Below are 14,292 nucleotides of genomic sequence, written 5' to 3'. Positions count from 1 at the left end.
ACCCCAAAAACTAGAAAACTAAAACAGGGGTTAGCAAGAGGGGAGGTCATGATGCTTCCTGGGCTACATAGCATGTCAAGGATCTCAGCCCACAGAGGAAAATGAGATCATGAGGAATCATGGGGGCATTTCCAAACCAAAATTTTCAGATTCCAGCCACATATCTTCAGATAAATTGTTCAGGTTTGTTTTTTGTTTTTGAGAAGAGTCAAAATTGCTCATGAAAAAAACAAAACATTTTCCTTCCAGACCTACCTTTCCCTTATTCACTGGTTCATATAAGAAAAAACCCCAACCAAAATTCATCTAACTGAAGCTTATTGAAAGCTGAAAGACAATTGCATTAAAAAGGCCTTCACAGAACGCAAGTTGTGTTTTAAGACTTCCCCTACTTGACTAACAGATTTATCTGATTGTTCAAACACACTTGAATATTTCTAATTTTAGCACTAAATCACATACGCTTTTACACCTCTTCCTTCTACCGTCCTTTGACTATTTTTAAGCCTATTTTTGCCCCTCTCACCCAAACCTGATGACTTCATTACACGTACATGTGAAAGTGAATAGGATTACAACTTTGTTCATATAAGATTTATTTTAGTGGTACTTAATTCTATACATAGGTAGTGTCAGGGTTCCCTCCCCACTCTGAAATCTAGCGTACAGATGTGGGAACCCACATGAAAGACCCCTAAGCTTATTTCTACCAGCTGAGGTTAAAAACTTCCCCAAGGCACAAATCCTTCCTTGTCCTTGGATGGGTACTGCTGCCACCACCAAGTGAGTTAGACAAAGATTCAGAAAAAGGACCACTTGGCGTTCCTGTTTCCCTAAAATATCCCCCCAAGCCCCATCACCCCCTTTCCTGGGGAGGCTTGAGAATAATATACCAACCAAATAGGAAAACCAGATTATTAAAAAATAGAACTTTATTATAAAGAAAAAAAAAAGTAAAAGAAGCACCTCTGTAAAATCAGGATGGAAGGTAACTTTACAGGTAATCAGATTCAAAACACAGAGGATTCCCCCCTAGGCAAAACTTTAAAGTTACAAAAAACAGGGATAAACCTCCCTCTAAGCACAGGGAAAATTCACAAGCTAAAAACAAAAGATAATCTAACACGCCTTGCCTTATTTACTTACTCTTTTTGCAATATTGATTTTAGGATGATTTTAGGAGAAGGAGTTTTCTGACCCAATGCTTCTCTGCTTCCCCAGAGAACACACAACAAAGAGCACAAACAAAGCCTTCCCCCGCCCCCAGATTTGAAAGTATCTCCTTTCCCCATTGGTCCTTTTGGTCAGGTGCCAACCAGGTTATTTGAGCTTCTTAACCCCTTACAGGTAAGGAGGAATTCTAGACTACCCTTAGCTGTATGACAGGTAGTGTTTGTCTTGTGCCCCCCCCCCGCCATCCCCATCAGTTACCTCAATGAACAGTGTGCGTGAGGACTCTATTTGAGCCCTGGGTGGAACTGAGCAGGATGGAGCAACTGATACCCAGTGGGCCAGATCTGGCTTTCAGGGGGTCTGTGATGGTTTACGCCCCTAGGGTCAGGGCAGCATGGCCTAGGAGCCAGAGTCTATGGAGCAGCCCTTAGGTGCAGGGCAGCGCAGCCTAGTGGCCAGAGTCTATGGAGCAGCTCTTAGGTGCAGGGCAGCGCAGCCTAGTGGCCAGAGTCTATGGAGCAGCTCTTAGGTGCAGGGCAGCGCAGCCTAGTGGCCAGAGTCTACAGGGGTGGGGCACCCACCAAGGGGTGTGATGGCCCCAGTAGTGGGTCCCGGGCCCACCTGACTCCACCGGGCCCCAACCCAGGGTCCTAACAGGTGTGTAGCACCTTGCCACTGACTCAGCAGGGGGGATCCTACTGAAACACACTGAGGTTTCCTGGGTGGGAGGTACCACTCCGTCACCCTCCCTGGGTCACTTCCTACCAGTCTCTGTGTTGGGGTCTCCCATGAGCCTTCGGATTCTCTGTGGACAGTTGGGCCGGTCACCTCCTCTGGCTCCTCCACTTGCCAGGGTTCAAGCAGGCCCGTGAAGGCTCTGATTCTCTGCGCAGTCAGGGGCTATGGCTGGCCCTCTGCAGGAGCTTCCCAGACAGGTCCTTCCTCTGTGGCTGCCAGCCACAACTGAGCTGGGCTTCCTCCCTTTATACTGCGAGAGCATTTGGAGCATGCCCAGTCCTGCCAGGGACGCAGGACTTCCGCTGTCAGTAATATGGGCGTAACCCTCTCTGGGCTAGTGCAGGGTAAGCAGACCCCGTCACACACCATCCCCCTTAAGAAGGACCCCTGAGGGCGGTCCGTCTCCTCTTCCTCCCCTCCCTGTCTAGAAAAGAAATCCGCGTTAGCGTGGGTCTTACCCGGATGATGAAATATGCAGAAGTCATAGGGTTGGAGTGAGAGGTACCAGCGCATAATCCGGGGGTTCGTGTCCTTCATGCTGTGTATCCATCTGAAGGGGGTATGGTCCATGATCAGTTTGAAGGTGTTCCCCAGCAGGTAATAGCGCAGGGCGTCAATAGCCCATTTCACGGCCAGGGCCTCTTTCTCTATTGTTGAGTAACGCTGTTCTCGAGGAAATAATTTCCGACTTACGTACATAATTTCCGACTTACGACTTGGGTGTTCTTCCCCCTCCAGTTCTTGGGAGAGTACAGCCCCTAAGCCCACTTCTGAGGCATCTGTTTGGAGTATGAACTCCTTTATAAAGTTGGGGTGTTGCAGGACCAGTTTCTGTGTGTGTCATTCTTTCAGAGTCCTGAAGGCCTCATCGCACTGGCCAGACCACTGTACCTGTCGTGGCTGAGAGTTCGTCAGGTCCGAGAGGTGGGAGGCTGTGGACGTGAATTCTGGTACAAAGCGGCGATAGTACCCGGCCAGTCCCAAAAACTGCCGTACCTGTTTCTTCTTCTTGGGTGTGGGTGTATCCATAAGGACTTGTACATTATTGATTGGGGGCGCAATTTCCCTCCCCCTACAACGTACCCAAGGTATGTCACCTCTTCCTGCCCAAGATGGCACTTCACTGGGTTGGCTGTGAGGCCGGCTGCTCTAAGGACCTGGAACACCCCAGCGAGATGTTCTAGGTGGTCCTCCCAGTTGCTACTGTAGACTACAATGTCATCTGTATAAGCTGCTGCATACTGATCATGAGGCAGCAAGATCTTATTCAGCTGCTGAAAAGTAGCTGTGGCTCCATGTAGCCCAAACAGCCTTTCAAAGTTACAAAGTGGAAGAGGCCGAATGCTGTCGGAAAGGCCGTTTTTTCCCGGGAGTTTGGTGTTAGGGGGATTTGCCAGTACCCTTTGGTTAAATCTAGAGTTGACAAATACCTCAGTCCCCTGAGTTGTTCTATGAGTTCTTCCACATGGGGCACTGGGTACGCGTCAAACCGTGAGATAGCGTTGACCTTCCGGAAATCTATACAGAATCAAGTGGTCCCATCGGGTTTTGGGACCAGAACAACTGGGCTGTGCCATTCACTCTTTGACTCCTCAATTCACCCCCATTTCAAGCATTGTATTAATTCCTGTCATACTGCGGCCCACATCGTCCGGGCCAGCAGTCTGTGGTCATCCCTCACCCTCTGACTGGGTGTTGTCATGATATGATGGCTCATAAAGTTGCTTCTTCCGGGGCAGGTTGATAGAACGTCGGGGAAGTCCCTTCTGAGCCGCAGTATTTGCTCCTCCCGTGCCATGATGAGGCTGGTCCCGAGCGTAGCTGGCCTTGGATCTGGGGGTTCCCCTGCTAGGGGTCCAAGTTCTGGGTCTGGGGGTGATGGGGTGATGAACAAGGCCTCCCTGGCCTTCCAGGCCTTCAAAAGATTCACAAGATACGTACGGGTATTCCTCTGTCGTCCAGACAGCCGGACTTCGTAATCTACCGGCCCGACCTGCCGGGTCACCTTGTAAGGCCCCTGTCATTTGGCCAGGAGCTTTGACTCTGCAGAGAGCAACAAGAGCAACACCTGGTCCCCAGGGTCAAAACTTTGCACCTTAGTCCCTCTGTTATAGAGTGGTTCTTGTGTCTTTTGGGCCCGCATCAGGTTCTCTTGGGCAAAAGCATCCAGGGCTTGAAGCCACTCTCAGAGATATAACACATACTGGGTGATCCCGAGTACTCATGTCTCCTGCGCCTCCCAGTCTTCCCTCAGAAGGTCCAGGATCCCTCTGGGCTGTCTGCCATACAACAGTTCAAAGGGCGAGAACCCGGTCGATGCTTAGGGCACCTCCCTGATGGTGAACAGCAGGGCTGGCAATAGTGCATCCCAATGGGGTCCTTCTCCATGAATTTCCGCAACATGGACTTCAGGGTATTGTTAAAACACTCCTGTCAAGGTTCCTTCCCCACTCTGAACTCTAGGGTACAGATGTGGGGACCTGCATGAAAACCTCCTAAGCTTACTTTTACTAGCTTAGGTTAAAACTTCCCCAAGGTACAAACTATTTTACCCTTTACCCTTGGACTTCCACTGCCACCACCAAACATTTATCTGGGTTTATTTTTATTAAGAAAGCGGCGTTTGGAAACGTCTTTCCCCCCAAAATCGTCCCAACCCTTGCACCCCACTTTACAGGTGAAAGGATTTTTCCTCTGGCCAGGAGGGATTTTAAAGGTGATTACCCTTCCCTTTATATTTATGACAGCTCCACAAGACCATCTGTTTGTGAGTGGTAAACCGACGTCCAGAGTGTCCATATATTCAGGAGGCAGCACAGCTCTGCTATTAGTTTAGAGGATACATTAGTGCCTTGGTCAGTCAGGATCTCCATGGGTATCCCGACCCTAGCGAAGACCTTCACTAGTTCGGCGGCAATCACTGGCACCATGGTGGCTCGGAGGGGAACAGCCTCGGGATAACATGTCATGTATTCCACGATCACTAAAATAAATCGATTCCCTGTCTTACTTCTTTCTAGGGGGCCAACCACGTCCATCCTGATGCATTCAAAGGATACGCTAACCACTGGCAGGGGCATCAGGAGTGCCCGGGGTACATCCTTCGGTCCGGCCTGCTGACATTCCGGGCAAGACATGCAATAGTCTTGGACCTCTTGGTGAATGCGGGGCCAAAAAAACCAGTGGGCCACCCTCTGGAGGGTCTTCTCCCACCCCAGGAGGCCTCGTCGCAACCTCCAGGGAAACAACAGCTGGCAGAGTTGCTCAGCTGTCTGTGATTCCTATACCACCAACTATAGGCGATCCCGCCAGATCCCTGGGGAGGTCTCGAAGATGCATCCTTCCTGGGGTTGAGGCCGGTGGCCTGCTGCCAGGCCCTACTCAGGGTCGGGTCCTCTCTCTGCTCCTGCACGAAATCTATATCTCGCTCCAGCTCTACCTGTGCGTCTTCCATGAACAGGTGCTTTGCTGCGTGGGAGCTGGTGGGCGCCTTCCCAGCTGGAGATGTCCCTTCCCTGGGGTCTGCCTCTGGTGTGTGTCTGAGCAGCCCCCTAACTGGAGGCCTTGCCCTGTCCATTCATGGAGCGGGCATTGATACTTCTGGAGGACCTCCCTAAATTCTGGCCAGTCTCGCCCCAGTACTACAGGGTAGGCCAATCTGGTGGCCACACACACGTGGAGGACTTCCTCCCGATGGCCAATCTCAATCCTCACCCAAGCTGTGGGGTAAGGATGGATATCCCCATGGACACATTGTAAGTGCATCTGTTCACCAGAGAGTTTAAGGTAGGGACCAGCCCCTCCTGTCTGAGGGTCTGACTACATCCCAAGTCCACAAGGACATTCGTGGGGGTCTCTTCAACTCGTACAGGGACCACTAGCTTTCCTGGCCCTCTTTTCCGAGCTCTTTGGCCAGCAATCAGACTTGCCCATAGTTGCAGTCCATGAACGGACATTCCCACCGAAAATGTCCCTCTTGGCCACACTCCCAGCAGTGACCTCAGACTTCCGTGGGCCTAGGCCTTCCTTCCATTGTGGGTGCCAATCCCTTCGAATCAGAGTCCAAGTGACCCTGTGTCTGGGTTTGGGGGCGGAGGGCTTAGTGGGTGTGGAGAGGGTGGTGGATGGAGGTTCCTAAGCCTCCGCTCCCCGCGGGCTTCCCTTGCCTGGCACATGTCTTCTGCTCAGGTTTTCTGATCCCCTGGGTGGTGCCTCAGTTCCCTCGGCTGCCAGATAGTCCTCCATCAGGCTCACCGATGCTGACAAGGTCGCCGGTCAGTGGTGTTGCACCCATGCTTTCCCTCCTGCCAGTAGGATCTGGGTGAACTGGTCAAGCCTTCCGAGTCCAACCATCTCCAACGGTGATCCCGTACCCTTTGGGCCATGGGCCGTGGTCGAGCCCCGGGTGGGTACTGTTCTTTGCGGAGGCACTGGCGGTAAGCCTCCGGGCTAATGCAGGTCTGGTTTAATATGGCCGCTTTCACCTGCGGGGACTCCAGGGCCTCCCAGGGATCGAGGTTGTGGTAGGCAATCTGTGCCTGTCCAGTCAAATATGGAGCTAAAATGGTGGCCCAGTGCTCCGGGGGCCACTGGGCAGCTGTAGCGACCTGCTTGAAGGTGACCAGGAACACCTTGGGGTCATCTCCTGGTCCCATCTTAGTGAGTCATATTGGCAGCCCCACTGAAGTCTCTCCAGATTCCGCCCCTGTGGGTGTGGGGGCTGGGGCTCCTTGTGGGCATAGTACAGTTGCCACTTGCTGGACTAGGCGTTCTTGTTGTAATTGTTGCTGGGCAGCCCACTCATGAAAGAGCTGCTGCTGTTGTTCCTTATGCTGGGTCATCTGCAGCTGCTGCTGGCTGGCCATCTGCTGCATCATGTGAGCCTGTTGCTGTCACTGTTGGGATGCCTGCTCTTGCTGATTCTCCAGCATCCACTTTAGAAGTTTCTCTGAATCCATCTTGGATGGCAGTGGGGCTCCTGTCATCTAGATTCCTTCCCCTGGACCTTTCAGCAGGTCCTGGTCATTGCCCGCGTTTTCCACCACGTGTGAGAGTTTACGTCCCTAGGGTCAGGGCAGCGTGGCCTAATGGCCAGAGTCTATGGAGCAGCTCTTAGGTACAGGGCAGCGCAGCCTAGTGGCCAGAGTCTACGGGGGTGGGGCACCCACCAAGGGGTGTGATGGCCCCAGTAGGGGGTCCCGGGCCCACCTGACTCCACCGGGCCCCAACCCAGGGTTCTAACAGGGGCGTAGCACCTTGCCACTGACTCACCTGGGGGGTCCTAAGAAACACGTTGAGGTTTCCTGGGTGGGAGGTACCACTCCGTCACCCTCCCTGGGTCACTTCCTACCAGTCTCTGTGTTGGGGTCTCCCATGAGCCTTCGGATTCTCTGTGGACAGTTGGGCCGGTCGCCTCCTCTGGCTCCTCCCGTCACCGGGGTTCAAGCAGGCCCGGGGAGACTCTGATTCCCGGCTCAGTGAGGGGCTGTGACTGGCCCTCTGCAGGAGCTTCCCAGACAGGGCCTTCCCCTATGGCTGTCATCCACAACTGAGCTGGGCTTCCTCCTTCATACTGCGAGAGCATTTGGAGCATGCTTAGTCCCTCCAGGAGGCAGGACTTCTGCTGTCAATAATATGGGCTTAACCCTCTCTGGGCTAGTGCGGGGTAAGCAGACCCCGTCACAGGGCCCATCATTGTCTTCGGGCCACTTGTGATTGAATGGGTTGCAGGGGCCTAACACCATCACTGCACATAATCCCTAATACTGAGTATCTTATAAGTTCTAAGACTGCACTTGTCATGTAAATTCCAAGATCTGACACTGAGTTAGACATTAACACTGCTGAGAGACTGTTAGAATGCTTCCAAATCCCAACGCAGAGTGCTTCAGTAGTTACACTGACCTAACACTCTATAGGGACTGTTATTATGATACCAGAGACTTCCTCTTGCTTACTGTATCTTTGCCTGAACTGTTCACTGAAACCATTAAAAAAATAGTTTCTGCCTCTGGATATATGTTTGGAATCCCCTAAAGGTCTTACACAGGCTCTTTGATTTGTGATACTGTTGTCAGTGTCAGCCTGTATAAAGAAGACAACATTAATCTCTGTAGAGAAACATTCTGAGTCAGTTTGCTCATTTTTATTTTTGTCTGATTTTATTAGTAGTATGTATGGGTTTTTTATTTGGTGTCACACTTCCTCTGAGCCATTTTGTGCTCTGTTTCAGAATGTTCACTATTAAATTTTTACCACTGCAATGTAATTTTGATTATTCATAACTTCTTATTTTATATAAAAAGCAACGAGGTCTCTATGCATGCACAAACTAAAAGTCCTTCCATGATCAAATTTCAATTGTTCTTAAAACAAGTGTTCTAAAGGAAATTGTACTGATCAGAACCACTTCCAAGCCATGAAGGCATTCCAAATCCAGGGCCATTTCAGGATAAAACAAAACAATTCAGAAAATCTTTCAATTAGGAGATAACCAAATCCTGAAGTCCCTGCTCAGTTCTTGCTGATGAAGTCCATGAGAGTTTTGCCTGAATAAAGCCAGAGTAAGGATTTGAGTGTTTGGCCCTAGGATGACTAACAAGGGAAAATGGATAACAGTATTTTACCTATCTTCATCAATCTGAGGAGTTTGAAATTTTCATTATTCCATACAAAAGAAATGGTATGTAGTGCCTTTACGTTGAATAATGCTTCCTGCTTCTTACAGAAGTTGGTCCAATAAAAGTTTTTACCTCACACATCTTGTCTCTCATACTAGGCAAGTCTATCTGTCTATTTTATCTTTTTAAATTCTTCAGCTAGTAATGTAGCTATGCTGGTTTTTTATTTCCATTTTAGCCTCTTCAGCTCTCACAAAGTGGTTTGTACTGAAACATACCAGTAGGGGATCATTGTATTAGAAGTGGAAGCAAATTTTACATGCTTTATTTTGAAGCGATCTGAACATTTATTTGAATATATTTTACAGAATAAAGTTCCTTTTTAGACCACTTGCCCCATAACCTCCTCGCTAAGTTCCTAGGATGTTGGACAGATGTGTAGTAAGTAACGTAACACCACTTCCAAACAAGGATATTGGGTTACAATTTTTGTAGTAGACCATGATTATTTTTAACTTTCATTTCCCTTGTAATTATTTCCATTTCTAGATTCCTAAATCTGCCATCGCCTGTCATGTGAATCTCATCTATTCTGTTTTTACAAATAATTCTGGCCTTGAGTCTGCATTCCTTGCACACTGGGAATTCCCATAGACATGAGTTTTGGGTGCGCAAGAAATGCAAGTTGTGATCCTATGTAAAATATGACCAAACATTGTCCATTATCTGCTCTGTATACAATAGCCTTTTTTAAAAAATGGAAATACACTTATTATACATAACAGCTGCCCAAATTCTGATTTAGGTACTTACATTCATAACTCCCCCTGAGGTGTCTGTTAGAAAAGTTAATATTCACTTGCTCGCTGACCAGTTGTTTGTGTAATGGAAAGTAGTGGGGCTGAGTGGGTGTTTTCTTTAATTGTTTGTTTGTTTAAATACAGGGGGGCCCATCAGTGAATTGCCTGGGCACAAATCTCCTGTTGACTTTAATGCGAGATATGTGTGTTCAACTGATGGAATAATCAGGCTGAAGTATTGCCTGGCAACTTGAGGGAGAAATTATCTGGGAGAAAGAGAGGAAGGGTAGAGAGGAAACAAAATAAATGAGGAAGAAAGGAATGGTGTGTGCATATAGTGGCAATGGGAAAATTACAGAAGATCTAGACACTGACATTCATCTGTAACAGCATCAGTTTTTAATCTCATTTGGGCAGTTGTGTGTGTAGTATTGTTAGGGCACAGTTGTTACACATTCAGATACAGTGGTGGCTGGCAGTGGGTGAAGTAATCTATCTGTAACCTCTGAAAAATCTGAGGCTCTTTCAGGATGAAAGCAATTGTCACAGCATTTAAAATCCTTCAAATTAATAAGAAACATCTATATCTACACATACAATTTACAATATTGAATTAAAAATTACCAGGATTTACAAAATATTAATAGGCATGCTTCAGGGCCTTTTGAAAATCAAAGCTTCACTTAAGGCAGCAGAACTGCTCAGCTTCATGGTTCTTACACATTTAAGAACAAGGAAAGTGACACCAAAAATACATTACTGGAATAGTAAGCAGTAAGTTAGCACTCAAGAAAGAGATCTTGGAGTCATTGTGGATAGTTCTCCGAAAACATCCACTCAATGTGCAGCAGCAGTCCAAAAAGCAAACAGAATGTTGGGCATCATAAAGAAAGGGATAGATAATAAGATAGAAAATATCATATTGCCTCTATATAAATCCGTGGTATGCCCATATCTTGAATACTGCATGCAGATGTCGCCCATCTCAAAAAAGATATATTGGAATTGGAAAAGGTTCTGAAAAGGACAACAAAAATGATTAGGAGTATGGAACAGCTGACATATGAGGAGAGATTAATAAGACTGGGACTTTTCACCTTGGAAAAAAGACGACTAAAGGGGAATATGATAGGGGATATGAACAGGGATATGAAATCATGACTGGTGTGGAGAAAATAAATAAGGAAGTGTTATTTACTCCTTCTCATAACATAAGAACTAGGGGGGGTCACCAAATGAAATTAATAGGCAGCAGATTTAAAACAAACAAAATGAAGTATTTTTTCACACAATGCAAAGTCAACCTGTGGAACTCCTTGCCAGAGGATGTTGTGAAGGCCAAGACCATAACAGGGTTCAAAAGAGAACTAGATAAGTTCATGGAGGATAGGTCCATCAATGGCTATTAGCCAGGATGGACAGGGATGATGTCCCTAGCCTCTGTTTGCCAAAAGGTGGGAATGGATAACAGGGGCTGGATCACTTGATGATTACCTGTTCTGTTCATTCCCTCTGTCAAGGTTCCTCCCCCACTCTGAACTCTAGGGTACAGATGGTGGGGACCTGCATGAAAAACCTCCTAAGCTTATCTTTACCAGCTTAGGTCAAAACTTCCCCAAGGTACAAAATATTCTACCCGTTGTCCTTGGACTGGCCGCTACCACCACCAAACTAATACTGGTTACTGGGGAAGAGCTGTTTGGACACGTCCTTCTCCCCAAAATACTTCCCAAAACCTTGCACCCCACTTCCTGGACAAGGTTTGGTAAAAAGCCTCACCAATTTGCCTAGGTGACTACAGACCCAGACCCTTGGATCTTAAGAACACTGAACAATCCTCCCAACACTTGCACCCCCCCTTTCCTGGGAAATGTTGGATAAAAAGCCTCACCAATTTGCATAGGTGACCACAGACCCAAACCCTTGGATCTGAGAACAATGAAAAAGCATTCAGTTTCTTACAAGAAGACTTTTAATAAAAATAGAAGTAAACAGAAATGAAGAAATCCCCCCTGTAAAATCAGGATGGTAGATATCTTACAGGGTAATTAGATTCAAAAACATAGAGAACCCCTCTAGGCAAAACCTTAAGTTACAAAAAAGATACACAGACCGAAATAGTTATTCTATTCAGCACAATTCTTTTCTCAGCCATTTAAAGAAATCATAATCTAACACATACCTAGCTAGATTACTTACTAAAAGTTGTAAGACTCCATTCCTGGTCTCTCCCCAACAAAGACAGACTCACAGACCCTTTGTTTCTCTCCCTCCTCCCAGCTTTTGAAAGTATCTTGTCTCCTCATTGGTCATTTTGGTCAGGTGCCAGCGAGGTTACCTTTAGCTTCTTAACCCTTTACAGGTGAGAGGAGCTTTCCCCTGGCCAGGAAGGATTTCAAAGGGGTTTACCCTTCCCTTTATATTTATGACACCCTTGGGGGCACCTGGCATTGTCCACTAGCCCAGTATCCTGTCTTCTGATAGGTGGACCTTTCGTCTGACCCAGTATAGCCATTCTTATGTTCATAAAAGAAAGAGAGAACAGGGCAAAAGGAACAACTTCAGGAGGAATGACTTGTTTTGCACAATGGTGTAATAAAAATGAAATACAGGCAGGAACTGAAAGTCAAACGTACTGTAAGCTACCAAAGAGAAACTTAAATCAGAGAAGATAACATATCGAAATTGTGATGGGGTGATAAGGAGAGCAAGGTGACTTCCTTCTGAAGTCAGTGAATGTACTGTCCTTATCAATGGAAACAGGTTGTATCCTTAACATTCTCCAAGAGACGCAGACTTAGAACCACTGACACATTCCATAGTGCAACACTAGTGGATGCCAGGAGGCCTATGCAGTTCATACAGCAATACAACTAAACTAATAATAAAAATAATACAGCTCGTCTGTGGTAACAGTCTTCAATAATTTGTAAGCTACAGGCAAACTCAACACCTCACCCTAGAGATATTTAGAAATATTTTCCCCCTTTTACTTTTATTATTTTGATGATTTTTAACACATAAGTACTCTGCACATTATAGACATTTAACTACTTAGGCGCTCTCCTTGAATTCTGAACACATTATTGTGCTGATTGCTGGCGTACACTTGAGGGACCAGACCATTGTTGGTCTCTTTTTATTTCAGTTTGCTTCAGTTTTCTCTCTCATTCTTGGCTTCTTAGTTCAAACACAGAAGCCCTGTTTACATTCTAGTACTAAACCATCACTGAGAATAGTTGTCAGCAACACGTCCTCTTGAACCAGAGCTGAAAGTGATTTAAGCTGTTTGCCATTTTCACCAACATTGTTTGATGCTTCCTATTCCCATTTTACAATGGTTCAAGGGAGACCCTTGACGACACCTTTTTTTTTTTTTCAACAGGTTGATTTCCTAGCATAGGAAAGTCTTAAGGGACTACCAAACCTAAAGCTGACCAAAATTGTTTCAAAGTACTGGATCCGGGGAAGGAAATCCAATTATGAAACAGCTAAATAGCACTGTAAAGACAAAACAGGTAATCAGCTCTAGCAAGGTACTATCCAGCAGTTCATATATTTTCAGCTTTCTGAATCACTCAGGAGCTGGAAGACTGAGGGTGGTGGCTCATGCTGGTCAGTGATGTGCTCCCAATAATTTTTCCTGTTAGCCTGTGGTGAGTGTGCTCCAGGAAGAAGTGAGAGACTAGAGATTCTACCCATTTGTTTTCTCATTTAAATAATAAAATAAAATACAATAAAATATTACTAAAATGTAGGGCTGTCAATTAATCACAGTTAACTCACAGGATTAACTCAAAAATTAATAAAAAATTAATCGCGATTTATTGCACTTTTAATCACACAATTACACAATAGATTACCAATTGAAATGTATTAAATATTTGTGGATTTTTTTCTACATTTTCAAATATATTGATTTCAATTACAACATAGAACACTGCTCACTTTATATTATTTTTATTATAATTTTTACAGTGCAAATGTTTGTATACAAAAGGAATGGTATTTTTCAATTCACTTCATACAAGTACTGTAGTGCAATCTCTTTATTGTGAAAGTGCAACTTACAAATGTAGATTTTTTTGTTACATAACTGCACTCAAAAAACCAAAACAATGTAAAACTTTAAAGCCTACAAGTCCACTCAGTCCTACTTCTTGTTCAGCCAATCGCTAAGACAAACAAGTTTGTTTACATTTATGGGACGTAATGCTGCCCACTTCTTATTTACAATGTCACCTGAAAGTGAGAACAGGCATTTGCATAGCACTTTTGTAGCCCGTATTACAAGGTATTTACATGCCAGATATGCTAAACATTCATATGCCCCTTCCAGCTTTGGCCACCATTCCAGAGGACATGCTTCCATGCTGATGCTTGTTAAAAAAATATGTTAATTAAATTTGTGACTGAACTCTCTGGTGGAGAATTATATGTCTCCTGCTCTGTTTTACCTGCATTCTGCCATATATTTCATGTTATAGCAGTCTCAGATGATGACCCAGCACATGTTGTTGGTTTTAAGAACACTTTCACTGCAGATTTGACAAAACGCAAAAAAAAATACAAATGTGAGATTTCTAAAGATAGCTACAGCACTCCACCCAAGGTTTAAAAATCTGACGTGACTTCCAAAATCTGACGGTTTTGGATCATTATCAAGCAGAATCCGTCATTGGCATGGACACATGTTCTCTGGAATGGTGGTTGAAAAATGAAGGGACATATGACTCTTTACCTCATCTGGCATGTAAATATCTTGCAACACCGGCTACAACAGTGCCATGAGAACACCGGTTGTCACTTTCAGGTGTCGTAAACAAGAAGCAGGCAGCATTATCTCCTGCAAATGTAAAGTTTGTCTGAGCAATTGGCTGACCAAGAAGTAGGACTGAGTGGACGTGTAGGCTCTAAAGTTTTACATAGTTTTATTTTTGAGTGCAGGTGGGCTTTTTTTA

Source organism: Lepidochelys kempii, chromosome 4 (assembly GCF_965140285.1).
Source record: "Lepidochelys kempii isolate rLepKem1 chromosome 4, rLepKem1.hap1, whole genome shotgun sequence".
NCBI lineage: Eukaryota > Metazoa > Chordata > Testudines > Cheloniidae > Lepidochelys > Lepidochelys kempii.
Note: the sequence above shows the minus strand (reverse complement) of the source record.